This window comes from Rhamphochromis longiceps, linkage group LG9, assembly GCF_057381845.1.
Source record: "Rhamphochromis longiceps isolate RC_006_pf linkage group LG9, R_longiceps_female_GT1.1, whole genome shotgun sequence".
Taxonomy (NCBI): Eukaryota; Metazoa; Chordata; class Actinopteri; order Cichliformes; family Cichlidae; genus Rhamphochromis; species Rhamphochromis longiceps.
This window is the reverse complement of record NC_140565.1, coordinates 1,988,488-2,014,000: the sequence shown is the minus strand read 5'-3', so window position 1 is coordinate 2,014,000 and position 25,513 is coordinate 1,988,488. Positions and strand designations below refer to the sequence as shown.

The following is a 25,513-nucleotide window of genomic DNA, read 5'->3' as shown; positions in this document are numbered from 1 at the left end:
TATTATGACTTCTCATATGCATTTTGCACAATTTTTTTTTCGATCCCTTTTATGGCCTTTGTTTTTTTGTTTTTTTTTAAGACAATGAGATCAGTGTGGTTGAAGACTAATCACAGTCATCAGTACAGCCAATCCGTCTTGCCCTCTTACCATCGCCAGTTCCATTGTCAGACCATCCATCGTCCCCAGCTTCTACCTGTTCATCAGATTCAACTATTATCCACAAAAGTACAAAGAACAGGAACAAGGGCCTAGGAGAGCTTGATCGCAATGAAGCAAAGCAGGTTAAAAGCAAAGCCTAAAGCAATTTCCAGTGCTTAACTGCATTTTACAAACACTAACTTTTTTGTGTAATTTGCTTCAGTTCAATCAGTATAAATCTTTTTTTTTTTTTGGTGTATACTGTCCTGAGGCCAAACCCAAAGGGTAAGGAAATTTTCAATGAAAACGACAAAACTAAAACACTGTGACATCCAACTCGTCAACAAATGGTCAACATACTGGTTGCAGATATGATAGAATCACATGGCTAAGTATTCTTTGATGATCCTAAAAAAGTTGTCAAGTGAGCAGAATAGCAATACACTTTTTTTGTTTTTGAAAGGAGGATTCCACCCATAAGTGCTCGGACTAACTATGCACTGGGGATTGCAACGCTTTTTCCATATCTCCAAGATCTTTACTCAAAAAATGGTTATGTAAGTGTTATCTCTGAAAAGCAACATCTCTGTAATTTATGCATGTTGTTACAGTGGTACCAAATATGCATTCCTTTGTTCCATTTTTTGTTGTGTATGTTTTTTTGTTTGTTTTTGTGTGTGACTGATTTGCACGCATGAGCAGGACCATTACTATGATCTGGAGGCCAATATTGGCTATCTTGCTTGGAGACTCAAGACTGTCCAACGCAATACCTATGATGGTGCTAGTGGGTGTCCCAGGCCAAACTTTCAGGACAGTCCAACAACCCGAAGAGAATCTTTGTTTGTTAGAGGACGACTTTTTGGTGAGGAGTGCAGAGAGGCTCTGTCTGTTATTACACACTCAACAGATAGGTCTGTGCTTAAAGAGAAGATGAAAGCTACTTTTGAATACAGACAGAAGCTGGTTCATGACCCAGATGGAACATCATCAATCTTGGATGTCTTCCCTCATTTCCTTGAAACACCGGGGTTGTTGAGTATATTTATAGACATTTCATTATTATTAACCTTTATTTTACCAGGAAAAGTCCCATTGAGATTAAAAACCTCTTTTTCAAGGGAGTCCTGGCCAAGAGGCGACAACATGTTAAAATTACAAAGTTACATACATTCATGATATGAAACCAAAGATAGCATTTTGCCCAGAACACTTAAGTAACCAGTATTTGGTTGCTGTTTTGTCTTTTTAATAGACTGATCAGGATTTTACAATGATGCTTGTAGATGAGGCCTCTGGAAGATTTCTTGCAAAGTGGCCTTCATATTTCAAGCAAAAAATCATCAGAGAAAGCCAAAGTCTTCCATCAAGTCATTGTGTTGAGGAGTTACGAACATCTTTTGATCCAGAGGCTTCAAATGACTGGGGTAAATTAGGACAGTATTTCAGTATATAAAATACTTACATTTCCCTTTGTCTGTCCTAATACACTTAACTGACTGCAAATAGACTGAAGTAATTTATGCATCCTTGTGGTTTAAGCATTTTCAGAAATCTCATCATTTAACTGCTTAACAGAATTTCAGTTCATCTTTAACCTTTTGTCTCAAATATGCTTTTTGTCTTTAAGGCTGGGAGAGTGATATGGCAGCTCTTCTGTTGTTGCTGCATCTCCTGCCCCCAACATCAAAAGGCCACAAATAAAACCCCCGCAAAAACAAAGCTCTTCACAGGCAGCCAATCATCTTGTAAGATTTGTCAAGGTATGCTCTAATAGCATTTTTTGTAAACACTGTTTACAATTAATGATTTTTCGTAAATGGTAAGCCACAAGATAAAAACAGAAATGATGAAATTAATTAATTATCTTTTGTGTATTTGATATGAAATCATGCTGCATCGATAGATATCGAAAGATATCAAATCTGTTGTCGCTTTCCTTTCCAAAAGAAGTTAATTGACAGACATGGGTTCAGTACAATGTGAACTTCAAAAATTCAATTAGATTCAATTCAGTTTTATTTATACAGCGCCAAATCACAACAACAGTTGCCTCAAGGTGCTTTACATTATACAGTAGACCCTACAATAATACATACAGAGAAAAACCCAACAATCATTTGACCCCATATGAGCAAGCACTTTGGCGACACTGTGAAGGACAAACTCCCTTTTAACAGGAAGAAACCTCCGTCAGAACCACGCTCAGGGAGGGGCGGGGCCATCTGCTGTGATTGGTTGGGGTGACAGAAGGAAGACAGGATAAAGACATGCTGTGGAAGAGAGACAGAGATTAATAACAGATATGATTCAATGCAGAGAGGTCTATTAACACATAGTGAGTGAGAAAGGTGACTGGAAAGGAAAAACTCAATGCATCATGGGAATCCCCGGCAGCCTACATCTATTGCAGCATAACTAACGGAGGATTCAGGGTCACCTGGTCCAGCCCTAACTATATGCTTTAGCAAAAAGGAAAGTTTTAAGCCTAATCTTGAAAGTAGAGATAGTGTCTGTCTCCTGAATCCAAACTGGAAGCTGGTTCCACAGAAGAGGGGCCTGAAAACTGAAGGCTCTGCCTCCCATTCTACTTTTAAATACTCTAGGAACAACAAGTAGGCCTGCAGAGCGAGAGCGAAGTGCTCTAATAGGGTGATATGGTACTACAAGGTCATTAAGATAAGATGGGGCCTGATTATTTAAGACCTTGTATGTGAGGAGCAGGATTTTGAATTCTGGATTTAACAGGAAGCCAATGAAGAGAAGCCAATACAGGAGAAATCTGCTCTCTCTTTCTAGTAAGTAAGTAAGTAAGTAAAATTTTATTTATATAGCACATTTCTAGATAAGGGATCACAAAGTGCTTTACAAGGTATAGACACAGATTAAAAAGACGAAGTACAATCAAAAGTTAACAAAATGAAATTTTGAAAAGATGTGTTTTTAGCTGTTTTTTAAAAGTAATCAGTGAAATAGCAGATCTTAAGTTCTGAGGAAGAGAATTCCACAGTCTGGCGGCCACAGTAGCAAAAGCTCGATCACCCCTAGTTTTCAGTCTCGTATACTTAATAACAAGTAGGCCCTGACCACAAGACCTCAGAGACCTACTAGGGGCATAGGGCTGTAAGAGTTCAATGATGTATGATGGTGCTTGTTCTTGAAGAGCCTTAAATGTGAGAACCAGAATCTTAAAGTGGACTCTGAATTCGACAGGGAGCGAGTGTAACTGTATAAGCAGCGGTGTTATATGTGAGTATTTCGATGTTTTCGTCAGAAGCCTTGCTGCAGCATTTTGGACAGTCTGCAGACGCTTCGGGGAACTCTTGTTTAGACATGTAAACAGTGAATTGCAATAGTCCAGTCGTGATGAAATAAAAGCATGAATAACAATCTCCAGTTCAGTATGAGCTATTATGGGGCTCAATTTAGAAATATTTCTTAAATGATAAAAGCAAGACCGAACCAGAGATTTGATGTGAGTATCCAATGTAAGAGCAGGATCGAAGGTTATCCCTAGGTTCCTGATAGATGGTTTCACAAACGTTGAAAGGGGACCAAGAGCATTCATTATGCTGGGTACATGTCTGTCTGGAGCACATAACAGGACTTCAGTTTTATTTTCATTTAGTTGGAGGAAATTGTCGGCCATCCAACCTTTGATGGTTTCCAAACACACATTTAAAATCCGCAGTTTAGAAGCATCTTCAGGTTTAAAAGATATATATAGTTGGATGTCGTCTGCGTAGCAGTGGTAACAAATATCCTCAAAAGGGCTCAAAATATGCTGGAGAGGAAGTAAATAAATTAAAAACAATAATGGCCCCAGCACAGAGCCTTGTGGCACACCAAAGGACAGGGATGTAGAAGATGACCTGTACTTAGAAACTGCCACAGAAGAGTATCGTTCACAGAGATACGAGGAGAACCACTCTAAGGCAGACCCAGATACACCGACCCAGTATTTCAGCCTATCAAGCAAAATATAATGGTCAACGGTGTCAAAGGCCGACGTGAGATCCAACATTAAAAGAACAGAACACTTACCCGCATCGTTTTGCATCAGAATGTCATTAGAAACTCTAAGAAGGGCTGTTTCAGTAGAATGAGCTTTACGAAAGCCAGACTGAAATTTATCAAAGATGTTATATTTGTCTAAAACTGCTGTTAGCCACAATCTTCTCTAAAATCTTAGCAATTAACGGTATTTTTGAGATCGGTCTGTAGTTGCTAGTGAGAGATGGGTCCAGCATAGGCTTTTTTAACAGAGGGTGTATAACAGCAGTTTTAAAATAGGCAGGAACTTAGCCATATCCCAAAGAGGTGTTAATTATAGTGAGCATACAGGGACCAATAGAGTAAAAGACATTTTTGAATAACGATGCGGGTAAAATGTCGAGTGAACAAGAGGATACTTTTGTTGCACTAACTATTTTTCCCAGTTCGGCTAGTGAAACAGGTAAAAATCTTTCTAAAACAACAGGCCGAACTGGCGTAGGAACTGACAGTGCAGATGCTAATGGGGACAATTTTTTCCTTATATTGCTAATTTTTTCTAAAAAGAAAGCAAGAAATGTTTCACAGTCTTCAGCAGAAGAAATAATGGCAGCAGGTAGAGCAGGAGTAATGATATCAGTAATAGTATCAAATAAGACCTTAGGATTACCTCTGCTCTTTGCAACCAACTGAGAAAAGTAAGCAGCCCTTGCATCTCTAATAAGATAAGATAAGATAAGATAACCTTTATTAGTCCCACACGTGGGAAATTTGTTTTGTCACAGCAGGAAGTGGACAGTGCAAAAGTTATGACGCAAAAATTAGAATACAATAAGAATAAATACAGTACACAGCTGTACAGAATAGAATAAAATAATATACTATATACAGTAGAATAAAATAGAATAAAAATATACAATAAGATAAAAATAGAATACGAATGCTATATACAACTGAGTAAAAATACAACGATGCCAGAAAAGATTATTGCACTTAGTGTTATTGCACATGTGTGGATGTGTGTGTTTGTTCAGTTAAAGTCTTTGTTGTGGAGTCTGACAGCAGTGGGGAGGAAAGACCTGCGAAATCTCTCCGTCCCACACCGTGGGTGCCGCAGTCTCCCACTGAAGGAGCTGCTCAGTGCTGTCACAGTCTGCTGCATGGGGTGGGAGACGTTGTCCAACAGGGATGACAGCTTAGCCGCCATTCTCCTGTCACTCACCACCTCCACTGGGTCCAGAGGGCATCCTAGAACAGAGCTGGCCCTTCGGATCACCCTGTTCAGTCTCTTCCTGTCCCCAGCAGAGATGCTGCCGCCCCAGCAGACCACACCATAAAAGATAGCAGAAGCCACAACAGAGTCATAGAAGGTCTTCAGGAGTGGGCCCTCCACCCCAAACGACCTGAGTCTCCGCAGCAGGTACAGCCTGCTCTGCCCTTTCCTGTAGAGGGCGTCTGAGTTATGAGTCCAGTCCAGTCTGTTGTTCAGATGAACACCAAGGTACCTGTAGCTGTCCACAGCCTCAATGTCCATACCCTGGATGTTCAGTGGTTGCAGTGGAGAATGCTTGTGCCTGCGGAAGTCTACCACCAGCTCCTTGGTTTTACTGGCATTGATCTGGAGGTAGTTCAGCTGGCACCAGTCCACAAAGTCTTGAGTCAGTCCTCTGTACTCCTTGTCGTCCCCATCAGTGATGAGGCCGACTATTGCAGAGTCATCAGAGAACTTCTGCAGGAAGCACTGGGTGGAATTGTGGGAGAAGTCTGCAGTGTAGATGGTGAAGAGGAACGGAGCCAGAACCGTTCCCTGTGGGGCCCCCGTACTGCAGACGACCCTGTCCGACACACAGCCCTGAGTCCTCACATACTGTGGTCGGTCGGTGAGGTAGTCCAAAATCCAGGTAGTGAGGTGATGGTCCACTCCAGAGTTCTCCAGCTTGTCCTTCAGAACCGAGGGAAGAATAGTGTTGAAGGCACTGGAGAAATCAAAGAACATGATTCTCACAGTGCTTCCAGCGGTCTCCAGGTGAGCGAGGGAACGATGTAGGAGGTGAATGACGGCATCATCCGCGCCAATGCCAGGCTGGTAGGCAAACTGAAGTGGGTCCAGTGATGAGCTTGTTAGGCGCCGAAGCTGAGCCAGGACCAACCGCTCCAGGGTCTTCATCAGGTGGGATGTCAGAGCCACCGGCCTGTAGCTATTGAGGTCCTTGGGGCGTGAAGTCTTTGGCACTGGTACAACACAGGAGGTTTTCCAGAGCTGTGGGACTCTTCCCAACCTCAGGCTCAGGTTGAAGAGGTGCTCCATCACCCCACACAGTTGGTCCGTGCAGGACCTGACGACCCTCGAGCTGATGCCATCTGGGCCCGCTGCCTTCTTGCCATTAATCCTCCTCAGTTCCCTCCTAACCTGGGTGGTTGAGAGAGACAGGCTGGAGCCTTGTGTTGAGTGTGTATTGGATGCTGTTGTTGGGGGTGGGGGGGAGTGAGCAGGGTGAATAGAGGAGGTGTGAAGTGTCTGAGGTGTCAGAGGTGGAACAGCAGCAGTGGGGGTGGGTGAGTCTGCAGCCGATGTTGCAGACTGTCTCATGGTTGAATCAAATCTGTTGAAGAAATGAAATAGCATTGTTAAAAGAGGCTAAAAGATCCTTTAAATAAAGGAGATGAACATTTAAATGAGTTTTCCTCCATAACCGCTCAGCTTTACGACAATTACGTTTTATAGAGCGGATGTTATCATTTAGCCAAGGTAGGGACTTGGAAACAGGCACAGGTCTCATTTTAACCGGACAGATTTCATCTAAGATCGAAAGACAATGATCATTAAATAGATCTGTTGAGAAATCAACACCGTTTTGTGGGGATAGTGTTAAATTAAAAGCATCTGAGAACTTCTGCGCTGTGGAGGAATTTATAATGCGCGACATAACTGTCCGGTAAACAGGAGACATAGGCTCGTGAAAAGACATGTTAAAAAGAATACAATAATGGTCAGAGATAAAAATGTCCTTAGAACAAATACAATCAATATTCAAACCCAAGGTAAAGACAAGGTCCAGTGTGTGACCTTTGTTATGTGTGGGGCCGGACACATGCTGGATAAAATGAAAAGAATCCATAATGTTGATAAAACCCCTGGCAAAGAGGTCGGACTCATCATCAACATGTATATTGTCAGGACTCTTGCTGCAGCATTTTTGATTAACTGAAGGCTTTTCAGAGAGTTTTTAGGACTTCCTGATAATAATGAATTACAGTCATCCAGCCTGGAAGTAATAAATGCATGAACTAGCTTTTCAGTGTCACTCTGAGACAGGATATTGCACAGATGGAAGAAAGCAGTCTTACATATTTGTTTAATATGTGCGTTGAAGGACATGTCCTGGTCAAAAATGACTCCAAGGTTCCTCACAGTGTTACTGGAGGCCAAGGTAATACCATCCAGAGTAAGAATCTGGTTAGATATCATATTTCTAAGATTTTCAGGGCCGAGTACAATAACCTCAGTTTTATCTGAATTAAGAAGCAGAAAGTTAGCGGCCATCCAGGTCTTTATGTCTTTAAGACATTCCTGCAGTTTAACTCATTGGTGCGTGTTGTCTGACTTCATGGACAGATAGAGCTGGGTGTCATCAGCATAGCAGTGAAAATGTATGCTATGTCTTCTAATGATACTGCCTAGGGCAGGGGTCGGCAACCCGCGGCTCCGGAGCCGCATGCGGCTCTTTAGTCTTTATTTTGCGGCTTGGTTTGGGAAAATAAATTATAAGTATTTAGCTGAAGTGTATTTTATTTGTGTTTAGTTCTTTTTTTAACTTGTAGTTCTAAATTGAAGAATTATTGTGATTTTGAAATATAAAAATAAAATTATATCTTATTATTTTTTCATCGCTCAAAATAAGCGTCACACTCGTGGAAGCCGGTGTACCCGCCGAAACGCTATACATTTATCGAGACTTTCAACCCCAGGTAGGCCAAATATGGATCTTCGGATCCACATTACGTCAGCAGCTGTTCTCCACCGTGAACTATGTTAAAAACAAACACCGCTCACGCCCCACAGATGACAGCTTACAGTCCTGCGTAAAGATGAAACCCCCGATTTGCAGACACTGTGCGCAGAGGTTCGGGACCATAAGTCTTATTGTAAACATATCACGGCAGACCCGACGATGTTTGCATGAACATGCTTTTCAGCATCTCTTTATTGACTGCTTTTCACACACGGTTGCTGTACGCATACAGCTGGCTGTAGCTTTTCAACAGCAGAGAGAGCACAGATTTTAAGGTGATGAGGTGTGATTGCGGGTGCCGGTCAGGTGCGTCCGCCTCCCCTGCAGCGGCGCTGCAGACCACGCCCCGCCACACACATTAACCAGGTAAAATACATATTTCGGCAGAATTTTGCAAATATCTATTTTTTTTTAGCAGCATAGTGCTTTTTTTCAATTATTTTTAAAAAGTCAGGTCAAGGCTCCAAAAGCCCAAAGGCGATATAAGGGTGGCGGCTCACAACAGTTTTTGTTTGCTGGATCACTTTAGTTCAGCTGGGTGTCTTTCCTTTTGTTATATTTCTTTAAGAGTTCAAAATGTGTTATTTACATGAATAAAATGTAATTTTCTCTTTAGCACTTCATGGATTTCATAAGCAACACACCTTAGTTGCTCTGTGGATTCTTTTAAAAAGCAGTTAAAAACTTTTCTTTTCAAACAAGCCTTTTGTTGATCTACGTATTTTATAATCTTTCCATTCTTTCCATTTGATCTTTTACATTGTGTATAATGTCTATTGATTGTATTGTTTATTTTAATATTTGTGTACAGAGCTTTGTGACTGCCTGTCTGTGAAAAGCACTTAATAAATAAACTTTACTTACTTACTTTAGTTGTTCACACAAAGCATAAAGGTGAAAAAATATATATATATACAGTGTTATCTTCATTTGAGATTTCAAAAAGTATTTGCGGCTCCCAGTGTTTTCTTTTGCGTGGAAACCGGGTCCAAGTGGCTCTTTGGGTGTTAAAGGTTGCAGACCCCTGGCCTAGGGGAATCATGTATAATGTAAACAGAATTGGTCCTAGCACTGAACCTTGTGGAACTCCATAATTGACCTTAATAAAGCATTACTGTGTTTTATTCTACTTGGATCCATTTGTGTTAAGACGGGTTACTTGCTTGGGCCCATAGACCTTATATGCAAGCCAAACAGATGAAAAAATGTTGTTACTCGTGACTGAAATGTGCTATTCAAGTTCCAGGAAGGAGTCAGCCTCACTACTTTCCTGGAGAAAGCTGAGACCAGGCAGCCCTTCCTTCTCTGCATTGGTGAGCAAAAGAAGAACATTCAGTGGTTCTTCATCGTTGTAGACCAGAAAGCTATCCCATGTGATCCTCCAACTTCAGTGGCTGCTTTTGATGGGCTATTCAAAGCACACTTTGTCTTCAGCCTCTCATATGATGAAGCTCTTTCCAGTTTTTACACCTTCATTCAAATCACAATCTACAACATTGATGTTGGAAACACAAAAGAAAGACCTTGAGTCAAGGAACTGAGAGCCCGTCTGCTGCGAGACCGTTAAAATGCCCACAAGGTCCACACGCTTGTAGGAGGGTTTAAAAAAACTGTTTGACAATGTCCAAATGCTTTGTTTGAAAAACATACCACAAAAATTGTTCAGCCCTTGTCAACATTTAAAATGTCATCATGGTTTATATCCAAACAAAAATCTGCGTTTAAAATGTGGAGAGCAGGGATGTTTTTCGTCTTTTTGTACTTACAGTGGCTTTAGAAAACATCTCCATAATGCACATAGTCGTTGTCAAAATAAACATGTAGGGATGGAACAGGAAGTTGTCCAACAAACACATTCTCAAGGAGACTTTTTTAGTGATCAACCATCTACTTCTGCATCTATATCACAGGTTCCCACTGTTATTTCACAGGACTCGCTTGTTGGAATGTGTGGATCTACTGTTGCTCACTTCTGGTCTTACTGAAAGTGCTGTTCAAACAATAATTTGTTCTGTTGAGGAAGTTGTCAGTCATGTTCAGAGTCAAGCAAGAGAAGCAGTACTCCAAACATTTTTCCCTGATAGTAAGGAATCAGACATTTACAAAAGAGTTGAGCACAATTTAAACCAATTAGATAACCCCTTTTCAAAATGTAACACTGAGAAAAAAAGACAGAAATATTATGATGAAAAATGGGAAATTGTTGAGCCTAAATAATTTGTACTTGGTGTAAGATTGGATACACGTAGACATAGAACTACAGGTATTTGTCAGAGACAAATACATGTATGTGCCCATTTTAGGTACGATAAATTTAATTTTCAAAAATAAAGAAATTAGATAATGCTTCTTGCATGAGAAACAAACACAAGCTGGGTTATACAAAGACATTAACAATGGATTATATTTCCAAAACCATCCTCTGTTTTCACAACAGCAACATGCTCTACAGATTATACTGTATTACGATGATTTTGAAACTGCCAACCCATTACATTCGAAGAAAGGGATCCACAAACTGGGCTGTATGTATTTCACTATAAAAAAAAAAACTCCCACCAAAGGTTAACTCTGTGCTGATGAATGTACATCTAGCTGCTCTTTTCTACACAGAAGACTTAAAGAAATATGGTTTTGAAGAAACACTAAAGCCTTTGATGGATGACTTGAACATTTTAGAAACTATAGGTGTAGTGGAGATATTGAAGATAGGCACGGCTGTGGCACTGACTCAGTCTTTGAGCACTACGGTCACCCCGGTGTGTCGGCCAGAACACCACTTAAGGCCAAATTGTCCCAGAGTGCGAAAGAAGGAGGGAGCTTGAGGTTCCGTTTGAGGCACTTTATTGTCACCACTTAATTTCTGGGGTTGTAAACACAGCGAGTGTACATAACTGTGTGTCTGGGTGTGTGTGTGTGTGGTTTCCTACAAAGGAAATAAACAAGGGAAATAACAATAAATAAAGAGAATAGACAAGTCAAATACTCAAATATAAACATAATACAACATAGTTAACATAATCAAATATAAAGATCAGAAAAATATAGTACACTTCAAACTGCTCACACCATGCAACTAAATAGCATTAGTGCGAGGTTAAGCAACCGTCAGTACACAGGAACTACTTCCGATAGTTATACAAAATAAAAGCGTCCCCCATTATAATCCGCTATAATGCTCTTATTGTGAAGGGCAAGCGGGACGCCATACTTCCGGTCGAACTACGTTCGCTATTTTCTTAATCCACGTACCTAATTGTTCGCTACAAACTCCGCTACTTCAAAGTAAACAATCACAAGCATCACGTACAACATACAGAGAAGGTCTGATAACACAGGAACGACATTATGGACATACGAGTGACCGTACATGCGTCAAGAACCGGGGTAAGCTAACAACATAAGTTAGCATATGAAATGAGGGTGAACTCATGCGTTGCATGCGTGGCCTACCGCTCCAACTATGGACTGCATTAGCTCCTAAATGGTAACGTACTACAGTACTAACACAAACAAATGCAGAATATAACACAGGTCACTACTTACTTGTCATTTACGCACACCTAACATGCCCCAGGAATCAGTGCACCCCCTCCAGACCAACACTGCCCATCCGCCATTAAACTGCCCACCTTACTAACCGGATGATGTCACTAGAAGGTGGGCTGGCCCAAACAGACAGAAGACCGAACATTACATGAACCTATATAAACTTATAAACACCAGTAAAACTATTTTATGAACTTTGGGGCCTTTTATACAATAGGAATCCTGCTTCCCTTTACTGAAGAGCCAGTGTTTGGTTCTGTTGTTCAAGTTACATGAGACAATCTTGCTTTAAATGGCTTACTAGGTTGTGTTGAATCGTTTACTACAACACACTGGTGTAGGTTTTGTTTAGTAAACAAGGAAGAAATTCAATCTGTGTTTAATGAAGACAGTTCTGACCTTGTTCTGTGCTCCAGAGGACTTCATATTGAACACTGTAATGCATTAAGTGTAGACCCTGCTCTCTCTTCCGTCTATGGAGTTAAAAGATCTTGTGTGCTCAGTTCATTGGAATATTTTCCAGCACTGACAATTATGCAGTTGATGTAATGCATGATTTATTGGAAGGAGTTGTGCAGTATGAGCTCAAACTTTTTTTTGTAAATGGCCTGTATTTGTACAGCGCTTTACTAGTCCCTAAGGACCCCAATGCGCTTTACACTACATTCATTCATTCACCCATTCACACACACATTCACACACTGGCGATGGCAAGCTACATTGTAGCCACAGCCACCCTGAGGCGCACTGACAGAGGCAAGGCTGCCAAACACTGGCGCCACCGGGCCCTCTGAGCACCACCAGGAGGCAACGGGTGAAGTGTCTTGCCCAAGGACACAACGACCGAGACTGTCCGAGCCGGGGCTAGAACCGGCAACCTTCTGATTACAAGGCGAACTCCCAACTCTTGAGCCACGATCGCAAATACATGATCAAAAATGGCTACATCACCATTAGCATGTTACTTGACAGGATACAGATTTTTAATTGTGGTTTTGTAGAGTTAAAAATAAACCAAGTGGGTTAAAAATAGATGATAACAGCAAACACTTAGGTTTAAATGCCCTTCAGTCATTATGTATCCTACACAATACTCCACTCATTTTTGGAGACATAGTTGAGCGGGACAATAGCTACTGGAATTGTTGGAATTGTGTTGTCCCCAGTCCTTACTGATGGCATGATATGTTACTTGAAACATCTGATCTGTGATCACGATAACATGTTTAAAAACTTGTTCCCTGGTAGAAAATTAATTTGTAAACACCAATGATTCACTATCCAAGGTGTATTAAGAAAATTGGCCCTCTTATCAGTGGCGTGTCTAGAAAATCTTTGTTGGGGGGGCCAGGTAGGGGCACAGATTTGGAGAAGGGTGGCAGATGTAATTGGCAGATAATGTTTAAAAAAGATTCTACCAACCGTTAACCATAATTCAATAACCCTGTAAACCTAATAACCAAATGCACTTTTAACTCTTATTAGAATGAGATTTTGACCACTACGGTGCAAAGTTTTTAGATACTGCGTTGATAAAGTACAAGAGATACAATCAGTGCTTTGTCAGTGTTTACTCAGCATTCAAGGACAGCAATATTTGCATAGTATTTTTACTGACATATAGTGCACATATGTTTTGGGCAAAAACATTTTTGAATATTAAAATACGAACATTTGTAACAAACAATTGACAAATTAGCCAATTCCAATGTAAAACTTTATCTGCCTGTTAAAAAAAGAAGATAATCTTCTCACAGACTGGTGTTTGATTTTGAAACAGGAAAAAAGTGGGGAAACAACTGAAAAGACTAACATTTGAATAAAACCTGAAAGCAAGTAAATACTTTCTATGCTGCCTTATGGTAAACTTTGGTAATATTGATAAAGAACAACACTGGCTGATGATGAAATACAGTCAGCTGGCATGGTGACACTGCCAGTATTAACCTGCAGGGCTGGACTGGGACAGAAAATCGGGCATTTTGACTACAGACCGGCCCACCAGGTATTAAAGCCATAAAGACTTTGAATGAAAACAAATGCTGTTGTGACAGTCCCATATGGAAAAGAAATAGTAAAAACTTATATGACTTAACTCATGAAAGTGGCCACTTTCATGAGTTAAGTCATATAAGGCTTACATGATTTACTCATGAAAGTGGCCACTTTCCCATTACTTTCATATATTGTTTTAGTAAGTATCCAAAACATACAAGATTCATTATATAATCTTTCAAGGGATCTTATATCTGTTTTTACTCTTGTATGCTTTTCATACAAGTTTGACACAAGACAGATACAAACTTTATAAAATTTATATATATCTTTTCCATATGTACACTGTCTTGTTGGTATATGTATGATTTCTATACATTTTACGTCAGATAAAAACTTTGGTTGTAAGATTTAGATAATTATTTAATAAAAGCGAGATATTTTAAATGAGAATAAGAAAGAAAAGTATTTCTTTGTGCCCCCCTCTCCCTGTTAATGCCTACCTGGCCCTCCTGGCAAAACTTTGCTAGATCCGCCCCTGCACAGTTACCAGCTGTCAGCTGCTTAGAAAAGGATCCTGGTGTTATTTGTCTCTCAGCAACAGTTCATAACTTCAACTCATTCATGTCACCTAAAAGGTAAACCTGTTTCTCCATCACCTGTTCAGCTCTGATGATCCAGTAAGGACATCTCCTGGTTTCATCTTCATGTTTCCCTCTCACCACATATCCAACCCGACATCAAGACCAGCAGCTTTACAGCTGTGGTTCCAGCAAACATCAGCTGATACTAGAAATTAATATTAAATAAATTCTAACAGCTGATCAAGCTTAAACGTGCTGCTGTTGTTTAGCGCGACATCTGCTGGTTTCCTCTTTCTGGCGCAAAGTGGGCGATAAACAAACAAGAGAGAAAAGCCGATCAGCTGATCATTGATCAGTTTCATGATTGAAATAGCAACAGGAGAGGGAGGGGAGAGAATGAGAGAAGAAGAGGCAGCTGTGCAGCGTAAAGACAGAATAACTCCAGCTTTGTGTCTTTTTCCATTCTAGCTAAAATCCGGGACAAACTGCGTCTCTTCTCAGCTCAATACGAAACGTGTAATATTTTCTCTGAATGAGGGACCATTCCATTTTTTTAAGGAGCCGTTGGCAACTCTACTAACTAAACGTATGAATAAAATAAAGTTCACTATCAGTAACATCATAGCACCCACCCAGCTGTATAAAAACTCCGTCAAGCTGGCTAGCACGCAGTACGAGTTATTGCAACTGACAGTAAAAAGTCAGCACAACGAAAATAAACTCCACCTGAACTTGGTTTATATCTGACCCAGATAGAATGCAGGTCATAACTTCTTACCTGAAGTTCAGTTCACCTGACACTCGGACCGGTGGCTGCCTCGGGGCTCTCCTCCTGCCTCCCCTTCCCTCATCCACCTGCTGGCCTCTGTGGAAGCCCCGCCATAGCCACCACCAAACAACTGAGTTATTTTTACACATTGACCTGCATCTGGCCAATCCACTACCTCTCATTGTTCATGCCCTTACAAAAATAAATAAAAAATAAGTCACCGGGCATATGCCCGGTATGCCCAATGGCCAGTCCAGCGATGTTAACCTGCAACCAAATCTGCAGCTCCATACAGCAATGTTACGACTTAGATGATATCTTATAACTCATAACTCTTATGTTAGCTGCCCTCAGTAGCATACTGTCTGAAATATTCGACGGCTGCAATAATTCTTTAAGTGTTATTTTTTCCTTGGTATTCTAATTTCACCGAAGTTTACTAAACTCAACAAACTTAATATTACTTACCGGGACATTTATTCTGTCCTCATTTTCTTTCACCGAAAAATTGTTTCCTGCAGTGCCGTCTTTCGTGCTTGGCTCTCCTACCTTTGCTAACGCGCATAGCGCAGAAGCCGATGCTGCATTCACTTACACTCGGATATCTGAGCTTCACCGTGAAAACATAATCGGACATTTGATATTTGATTGAATTTTATTGTTTTGCCTTTGGGGTGCCACCTGGGGTGGCCAGTCTGGTTGGGGGGGTGACCTGTGCCCCCCCAGGCCACCCCGTTGGACACGCCACTGCCTCTTATCCACACAATTTCTTTTAAAAAGGCCGTCAAAAATTTTAAAAACCTTACAAAATCTCTAGTAAAGCAACATCAGGTTCAACTGGCCTTTTACTATGAAAACTATTGTAATAAAAGGTTTTGGTCCTTTAAAATTAAAAAGAGTTAATAGCATTGAAGGTGGACATTTATTGTGCGAGTCATTAAATGCAGATTCATGTGTAAATGTTTCAACTACAAATTGGGTTAGAAATTATGGCACTGAATACCAGGTTGGCTTGTTTTTATGCACTGGAATTGCCAGTGATCTACCAGTCTTTAAGATAATTTGCTATATCATAATACATGAACAACATGCATTCATAATAGGCTGTACTGTCAACACCTTATACTTTGATGAACAGTATCATGGATACTGTATTGAACAAAAGAGTAATGAGCATGCTGTTATTTGCATTGACCAGCTCACCTATGTCAGACCCTTTGATAAGCAATATTCTAATGAAAGTGGGAACATATACATTATTCCATATTGTTACATGTTTTAGAAAATGTTTTGAAATTGTGGTACATATAAAAAGAAATGTTTTTCAGAAAAACATTGGGTCTTTTTAATATTTTTTCCCAAGGAATTTCTAAAAGATCAGAACAGTAAAATTTACACCTTTAAGAATTAATTAGAAGATGACTCTTATGTAGTTAAAATAAAATACTCTGTGAGACTTCATATATACACTCTCAACACTTAGTTAGTGTTAATGAGTGTTAAATTATCAACTACAGACAGGTTTGATATTTAACACTAAATCAGAGTTAATGTACTTTCCAGTTAAATTAACACTCACTGGTGTGGACCTATGTAGACACTTTAATAGTGTTGAAAATCAAATCTGACAGTGTTAATTTGGGCATGCTGTGTAATTATATATGTAAGTAATCGCCGGTGTTGTAAATAAAACGTTCTGTTTGCACAGTACAGAGTCAGCAAACATGACACCAGATTTTTAAGATTTTTATATTCCCAGTTCATGAGGACAGTCTTCTTAGTAATGCATAAGGGAGTGAGACCCATGTGGACTGTATTCATCTCTGTAGTGACTACGTTCACACTGCAGGCAAAGCGCATCAAATCCGATTTTTTTGACCCTATCCGATCATGGTATGACAGCGTGAACGGCACAAATCCGATATTTTCAAATCCGATCTGGGTCACTTTCGTATGTGGTACTGAATCCGATACATATCTGATGTTTTAGAAAGCGACTGCCGTTTGAATGGTCATGTCGCATTAAATCCGTCTTTTACGTCACTGACACAAGACAGATGCCAGTTATTAGCGCCGGAGAAGACATCATGAACGTTTCCTGGCCATCCATGTCAGAGAAACTGTTGGGAAGACAGCGCTGGAGAAATGTGAATATTTTATTTATACTGTATAATCTACAGATTTTGGCAGAAATCTGCAACTATCCTTTGAAGCACCGCTCCTCTCCAAAACGGCAATAAGGATCATTGTTAGGCCATATGTAAATAACAAAATAACTTTATAACTAAAGTCAGAAACAAGTCTTTACATTAAGGGCCATTAGTCAAACAATACCGTTTGGTCTGGGTCTAAACAGAGCGCGTTGTGTGTGACGTCTTCTTTTGCGCATGCGGGCCGCTTTGAGGGTTCACACTAGAGCGCGTTTGCTGTCACATTTTATTTGTAGTGTGAACAAGCAGACAAAAAAAAAATCGGATTTGATCAAAAAATCGGAATTGAGCATTAAGACCTGCAGTGTAAACGTAGCCTAAGTCACCCAACAAGCAAACTGAAGTGGAGGCTGGAATGTTACATTTCAGACACTTTGATGTGTCTTCACATATCCAACATCAAAACCTCTGAACTGGTGGACAGAACCAAAGAGTGTGGATGTGATTGTCAGGTGTATTGCCTTGACAGTTTAAGCAGTTGTTAGACGACGTGAAACCCATCGTCAACATCTGTTGACCTGTATAGTGCATTATATGTAGTAGAGTGCACTAATCAATTTAAAGGTTTTTAAACATATTTAAGACCAGACGTTGTGGTCCAAGCTGATTGATTAATCTGCCTGCCAATTTGCAATAGGAAAGGATGTTGATTCATCTATTTTGGTGTTCTGTATATTTTAGGCAGTAATTTGGGGGTTTCAGATTGAGGAATTGCACCTCATTTGGTGGTGTTTGCAATGTGACTTAATTAAGCTTACATTTCTTTTTTTACTATAGATTTAATTTTTTGTTATTCTGAAAATCTGTTCTTGATAGTCCCATACTGTATAACTAATCTCTCAAATGGAATAAAGTCTGTTCCTTCAAATATATGTTCCAGGTATTTAATCCCTTTACAACTCCAGTCTCCAGTCTTTATTTTTGTGGAATAAATGACATTTCAAGTATTGTAATCTTTACAGGGAAAGACAGCTTGTTAAATATTGTGAGGATTAGGGGATCGGGTTTTTATGAAGTTAAAATTCAAATTAATCTGTGGTTGTACTGAAGAAATTGTGGCGGTCAACAGTGGAACTAACAGTTCTAGATTGCTACTTTGGCATGATTCTGGCTATGTTTAGCACAGGTGACTGAACCACGTTGTCCTTGTCACAGTGGGATTGCTCAGTGATGAGTTTGAGGCTTTTTGGAAGACAGTCTGAAGGCTGCCTCGTGAGAGCATGTATGGGGCTAGCCAGAAAACGTCCAGCCTGTGAGAAGCTTCATTGACCTCTGTATTGCTCTTCATGGCCATCCCCCTCATCCATTCTTCCATGAATTGAGCAGATCCTCTCATTCCTCACCACTTTCATTGTTCCAGCCCAAGGGTATCATCTGTCTGAATGCCACTTGGCACCACCCAACATGATTTGTAGCTGGGCAAACATTTAGCTAAATCAGTCCAAATCTAGGATAACATCCTGCTGTTGCAATGTTTGGGTGCTTGTAAGTAGGTATGGCTCCGGAGAAAACAGATCCTGTTGGCCAAATATTTCCTCAAACTAAGGAGAACAGAGCCAAGGGTCACTACAAAAACCTGATGAAAGGCAGCTCAACAAAGGCAACACAGGTCAAGAGTATTAGATTTCACTTGGTACTGTTCTTTTTGCACATCAGGTTTTGTCTAAAAACCTTCAATTAGGCAGGATAAACACCCTACTGCATGCAGAGAAAAACACAGAAAATACAATATTGTGCTATTAGTAGGTATCACTGCAGAGATTTATAAGATGATACACTTAATAATAGGGCTGGGTATCGTCACTGATTTCTAGAATCGATTCGATTCCAATTCACAAGGTCCTGAATCGATTCGATCCACGATTCGATTCAATTCGATTTGAATCTGGGAAATTTTGCCTCAGACAGTCAGAAATATTATAATTCTGATCAGTACATTTACATATTTTTGTATCTATAGAAAGGAAGCTGACACTTTCCAGACTTTATCAAAGGTGTGAGCATCACAGCAGATGTCTTTGTGTCAAAGTAGCTGAAGATAAAACATGAAGGTGATTTTCCTGGCCTGGGATTTTATAAAAATATTCTGTAGTACATCAAAAATAAAAGAAAACCAGTAAGCAACTTATGACATTACCTCTGAAGTTACAGCGGTTTTATTAGAGACACGGCTAAGCGTTTGGCATTTTGTATAATTTTAAAAAGTTAAAATTTGTTCAGAAGCCTATTGAACGGCAGAAATTATGTTTTCTTTTCGGAAGTAAGTAAAAGGAAAAAAAAACATCGGCGACAGCGCTGTAAGTAACGGTAGTCTTGTGTGTAACAAGCAAGCGAATAATGCAGAAAACAGATTTCGGGAATAGACGGGAAACTGTTCTTGAAGTACAGAGAGAGAGAGAGAGAGAGAGAGCTGTGCATGAAGTGTGATTTTATTGTGGTGGAAGCAAAACAGCAAAAGTAAGAGGGAGTCCATGACGATGTTTATGTGAAGCTTAGTTTGGATCTTCTTTTTCTGCTGGTTCGGTCAATATTGTTTAGAGAGAGATAAAACTAACAGCTTTAGAATCAGTGCAAAAAGGGCGTAAACACAAAGCACGGAACGTCGAAACATCGGAATCAGCGAGCTGTCGGGTGAGAAAGGCGACTGATCTCACTGATTCTGATCCGCGGGTCCGGGCTTTGTGTGTACGTCTTTGTGCAGAAGCCGTGTACCTGCTCTCATTTACTGTTTTAAATGTTTGGTGGTTGTCAAAATTTTGTGACGTTTCACCTGAGATTGTGGAATTTTGGGCAAAATACATTTATATAAAAAAATCGATTCAGGATATTAATGAATTGATATCACGTTATCCAAGCCAGAATCGATTTTAATCGATGAATCAATTATTAAAACCCACCCCTACTTAATAATATTATTAATGTTTTTATAAAACCAAATGTTGATTTTTTTTTAAGTAACCTGAAAATGTATTGTTATACTGATATATACTTATATATGATATCGAATATGTTATAGAATGTACTTGCATCATAAGTTTTTTTAAAAATCCACTTTTTACATACAGTGCCAATTCCCCCCAAAACTGAAGGAAAATGGAAGGCTAGAAAAGAAGCAGCTGGAGCAACAGTTTGGTTCACCATTTTGTAAAAAACTGTCAACAAATTGTCAGTGCAGAGTTCAAAAGCCTGTATCTTTGATGGCGTGGAGTTCTGTTAGTGCATATGAAATTTGGCAAGCATTGCACATCTGGAAAATCATGTGACACACTGTAATGTGTGGGCACATTATGTGATTTAATTTTTGTATATTGTATAAGCTTTTAGGTGTAGTTTTGTTAAGGAAGGGTCTTAATCTTGTGATTTTTGTTGGAGATCCAACATGTGGTGTGATCCCTAGTTACGCCACAAGGGGGCACATCCGCCCTAGTGAGATGGTTTAGTGTGACGCTACTGCTCGTCTTCAGATCTGGCAGAAGCGAGAGAGGAAACACACTACCTGTCGTCCATCTCATGATTTATCTGTTTTTTTCAGGTTAGTAAGTAATAAGGCCACACATGTGGTCCACATAATTTACATGCCAAATAAGGGTAAAACCCGACCAGCAGTTTGTTTTGCTGAGATCTGTATTCGTCTGTTTTGCTCATTGAAAGGTGTTACGATCGAGAGTAGGAGCTAGCTTAGCTCGCCACATCCTGGAGTAGCTGTCAGCTTTGTTGTTTTCTAAACTTAAGGCACCCTCTTGTAACAAAAGTACACCACGGCTCCTGTATATTTGAGTTAATGTGTTCGCAGAGACAGTTTGATGTGTTGTCATTGTTATTGTCTAAAGTTAGTGTAATAACCTACAATAATTCTGATCGCTCTGCAATGTTGATGTGGAGATTTCCACTATACAGATACGCCATTAGTATATGGTACAGTACTGGAATGTTTGCTTTATTAAACTATGTGTGAAAAAAGTGTGATTTATAGCTCTTAGTAACAAACAACAGAGATGACAGTTTAGATTTTTGTTTATAATATTTTAGTTTGTTCTGGGCTTTGGGAATGTGAGACGGAGATGGGAAGAAGTTTTTGCAACCTGTTGTGAACGCATGAATGTGTTTAAATAAAGATCTGGCAGAAGCGAGAGAGGAAACACACTACCTGTCGTCCATCTCATGATTTATCTGTTTTTTTCAGAACCAGACATAATCTGTCAGCCGCCCTCTTGCTTGGGGTGTGTTACAATCACCATCAAACCCAAGATGTACACTGTATTACCAAAAGTCAAAACTCAACCATCCAAATCATTGAATTCATCTGTTCCAATTATTTTCATGACCACTGGTGTAGAAACATGATGGCTGAAGGAGGATTTCTATAAATGACTGTGCCTTATTATTATCCAGTCAGTTTGCCAGGATGTGTGGTTAATTGGCTTCTCCAGTTTCTTCCATGCTTATGAAGATTACAGTTGTCTTCATGTTACTTTAGTAAGGGGCTTGTGGTAGCAGGGTTGAAGAAGATGATGTGATGGCTTCAGTGTATAGCATGAGCCAAAATAAACATTAGTGCAATTGTTATCCATATATGTCACGATCTGGTTACAGGGACTCAAACGCAGAGCGGTTAGGTGTCTCCAAGGTGTAGTTTATTTACAGTGCCAGTGCAATATATGTACAGTGAAGGGATCCAAAACTCCGGGGAATCATAGGGTAGCTCTCTCACACTCGCTCACGTCTTCTTTGCTCACACTCACACACGTTCACACGGCAGGGAGGTCGCAGGTCCGGGGGGGGGGAAGATGGGAAGATCTGAGGCAGAAGAGAAGGAAAGTCACCAACTAATCACAAATCACGAATTATGAAGCACAAGTCCACAGGAGCTGTGAGAACACTAACGTCAGTAGTACAATCATCCAGTGATGAGAGGATCTGTGTTCCAGCCTCAAATAGTGCTCCCGGTGATGACAGGTGATTGTTGTCAGGTGTGTGTGTGGGCCAAGGGCGGGAGCCCACAGTGAGCTCCGCCCAGGCAGAGAGGGAGAGAACAGAAACAGCAAATGTAGCCTTGTGGGGCCGACCGGGCAGGCACGGAGACCATGACAGTACCCCCCCTCAACGGGACCCTCCCGGCGACCCACCAGGCTTACCTGGATGCCTGCGGTGGAAGTCCCGGAGCATGGCCCTAAGCCAAACACCATTACAAAAAGAAGGTAGAAGAACACTTCTCCAACTCCAACCCCCGACGCATGTGGCAAGGACTCCAGACCATTACAGACTACAGGACCACCAAACCCTCCCCCGCATCCTCTGATGTCTCCTTCCTCAACGAGCTCAACAACTTTTATGCTCGTTTTGAGCGAGGGAACCCCACAACCACAACCAAAGCAGACGTGACGCCAGACCACCAACCTCTGACTCTCTCCCCCACCGATGTAGGAGCGGTGCTGAGCAGGATCAATGTCCACAAGGCTGCAGGTCCCGATGGCATCCCCGGGCGTGTTCTCAGAGCGTGTTCTGAGGAGCTTGCAGGAGTGCTGACAGACATATTTAACCTGTCCTTGGCCCACGCTGTGGTACCGGCCTGCTTCAAATCCACCTCCATCGTCCCGATACCCAAAAACTCCAACCCATCTTGCCTCAATGACTACCGCCCAGTAGCACTCACCCCCATCATCACTAAGTGCTTAGAGCAGCTGGTCCTAGCACACTTCAAATCCTGTCTCCCCCCCACCCTGGACCCCCACCAATTCGCATACCGCCAGAACAGGAGCACAGAGGATGCAGTCTCCATCGCACTGCACTCTGTCCTCTCACACCTGGACAACAACAACACCTACGCCAGAATGCTGTTTATAGACTTCAGTTCAGCATTCAATACAATCCACCCCTCACAACTCATCAGGAAACTGACAGACCTGGGCATCAGTTCCCTCATCTGCAAATGGTTACTGGACTTCCTGACCAACCGCCCCCAACATGTCCGGCTGGATAACCGCTGCTCATCTACAATCACGATGAACACCGGTGTACCACAAGGCTGTGTGATGAGCCCTTTCCTCTACTCCCTCTTCACCCATGACTGCAGACCTGCTGATGGTTCCAACACCATCATTAAGTTTGCAGATGACACCACGGTGATTGGCCTCATCAGTGACAACGATGAGGCCGCCTACAGGGAGGAGGTGGATCGTCTGGCTGAGTGGTGCGACACAAACAACCTGCTGCTTAACACCGAGAAGACCAAGGAGCTCATCGTGGACTACAGGAGGAATGCTGACCCACATCCACCCATCCACATTAAGGGGACGGCTGTGGAGCGTGTGAGCAGCTTCAAGTTCCTGGGAGTCCACATCTCCGAGGATCTCACCTGGACGACCAACTGCTCCAAGCTGGTCAAGAAGGCTCACCAGCGCCTCTTCTTCTTGAGGACTCTGAGGAAGAACCACCTGTCCTCAGACATCCTGGTGAACTTCTATCGCTGCACCATCGAGAGCATCCTGACCAACTGTATAACAGTCTGGTACGGGAACTGCTCTGCCTCGGACCGGAAGGCGTTGCAGAGGGTCGTGAAAACTGCCCAGCGCATCGCCGGAGCACCACTTCCTGCCATAAAAGACATCTACAGGAAGCGGTGTCTGAAAAGGGCTGGGAAAATCATCAGAGACCCCAGTCACCCATCACATGGACTCTTCACCCTCCTGCCCTCTGGGAGGCGCTACAGGAGCCTCCGGACTAAGACCACCAGGTACCGGAACAGCTTCTTCCCCACAGCTGTCAGACTCCTGAACTCTGCCTCCTGACATCTGACCCACGTTAACTCATGGACTGAACATACACACACACACACAATGGACAACTGTACCCTCAAACACACAATAATAACATGGAGTGAACCACCACTCACAACCACTAGCACTTTATATAGCCTCTGTAGAAATTATCCACACCCTCACTTACCTTAACTGCACTACTGTATAGCCCTGTGTAAACAATCATTCTGTACATATGATAATTTTTAACCCTACAACTGTTTACAACTTGCATAGTTCCCATTTCTGTATAGCTGTATATCTCAGATTCCTGTAAAGTTATTTATTTCATATTCTGTATAGTTTTTTTATATTTATATCCTGTCCATATCCTGTACATAGCTTGTACTCACTACAGCCTGTACATACTTATAGTTATAGAATATTCACAACATACTTCATACCGTGTACATTATAACATAATAGACCCATTTCTGTAATATACTTACATATCTATATTATTGCTAATATATATTGTAATATATCTATATCACTAAGCACTTCTGGATGGATGCAAACTGCATTTCATTGCCCTGTACCTGTGCATGTGCAATGACAATAAAGTTGAATTCTATTCTATTCTATTCTATCCAGGACAGCAGCTCGAGGCACCCAGGAGCGTTCCTCTATCCCGTAGCCCTCCCAGTCAACCAGGTACTGAAAACCCCGACCCCGGCGCCGGGAGTCCATGATGCGGGTGATATTGTAGACCAGCTGACCATCCACGAGCCGGGGGGGCGGCGGCGCCCTGGAGGGAGGGCACAACGGGCTGGAGAGCACCGGCTTGACCTGAGACACACGGAAGACATTGTGAATGCGCATGTTGCGCGGCAGCTTGAGGCGGACAGACACAGGGTTCACAATGGCTTCAACGGGAAAGGGGCCAATAAACTGAGGGGACAGCTTCTTCGACTCAGTCCGTAGCGGCACAAAACGGGTAGCCAGCCATACCTGTTGACCGATGGTGTACTCGGGGGCCGGTGTCCGGCGACGGTCAGCGAGGGTCTTGTTCCGCTCCTTAGTACGGAGTAGGGCAGCCCGAGTCGCCCGCCAGGCACGACGGCACCCGCGGAGGTGAGCCTGTACTGAAGGAACGGAGTGCTCACCTTCGATGGCCGGGAGCAAAGGCGGTTGATAGCCCAGGGACGCTTCGAAGGGAGACTTGCCCGTGGCGGAGGATGTGTGGCTGTTGTGGACGCATTCGATCCATGGAAGCTGTTCACTCCAGGTCGATTGGTTGTGCGAAGCGACACAGCGGAGGGCAGCTTCCAGCTCCTGGTTGGCCCACTCCGATTGCCCGTTACTCTGTGGATGGAAACCGGAAGACAGACTGACCTTGGCCCCCAGTGCGGAGCAGAACTCCCTCCAAACAAGGGACGTGAATTGTGGCCCTCTATCCGAGACGATGTCCTCGGGGATCCCGTGAAGACGGAACACATGGGAGGTGAGGAGCCGGGCCGTC

At 41.8% G+C, this 25,513-nt stretch overlaps 1 pseudogene; it reads left to right on the top strand.

The window, feature by feature from the left end:
* Nucleotides 1-835: 835 nt before the first annotated feature.
* LOC146661516 (uncharacterized) lies at nt 836-9,675 on the top strand (annotated as a pseudogene).
* Nucleotides 9,676-25,513: the final 15,838 nt, after the last annotated feature.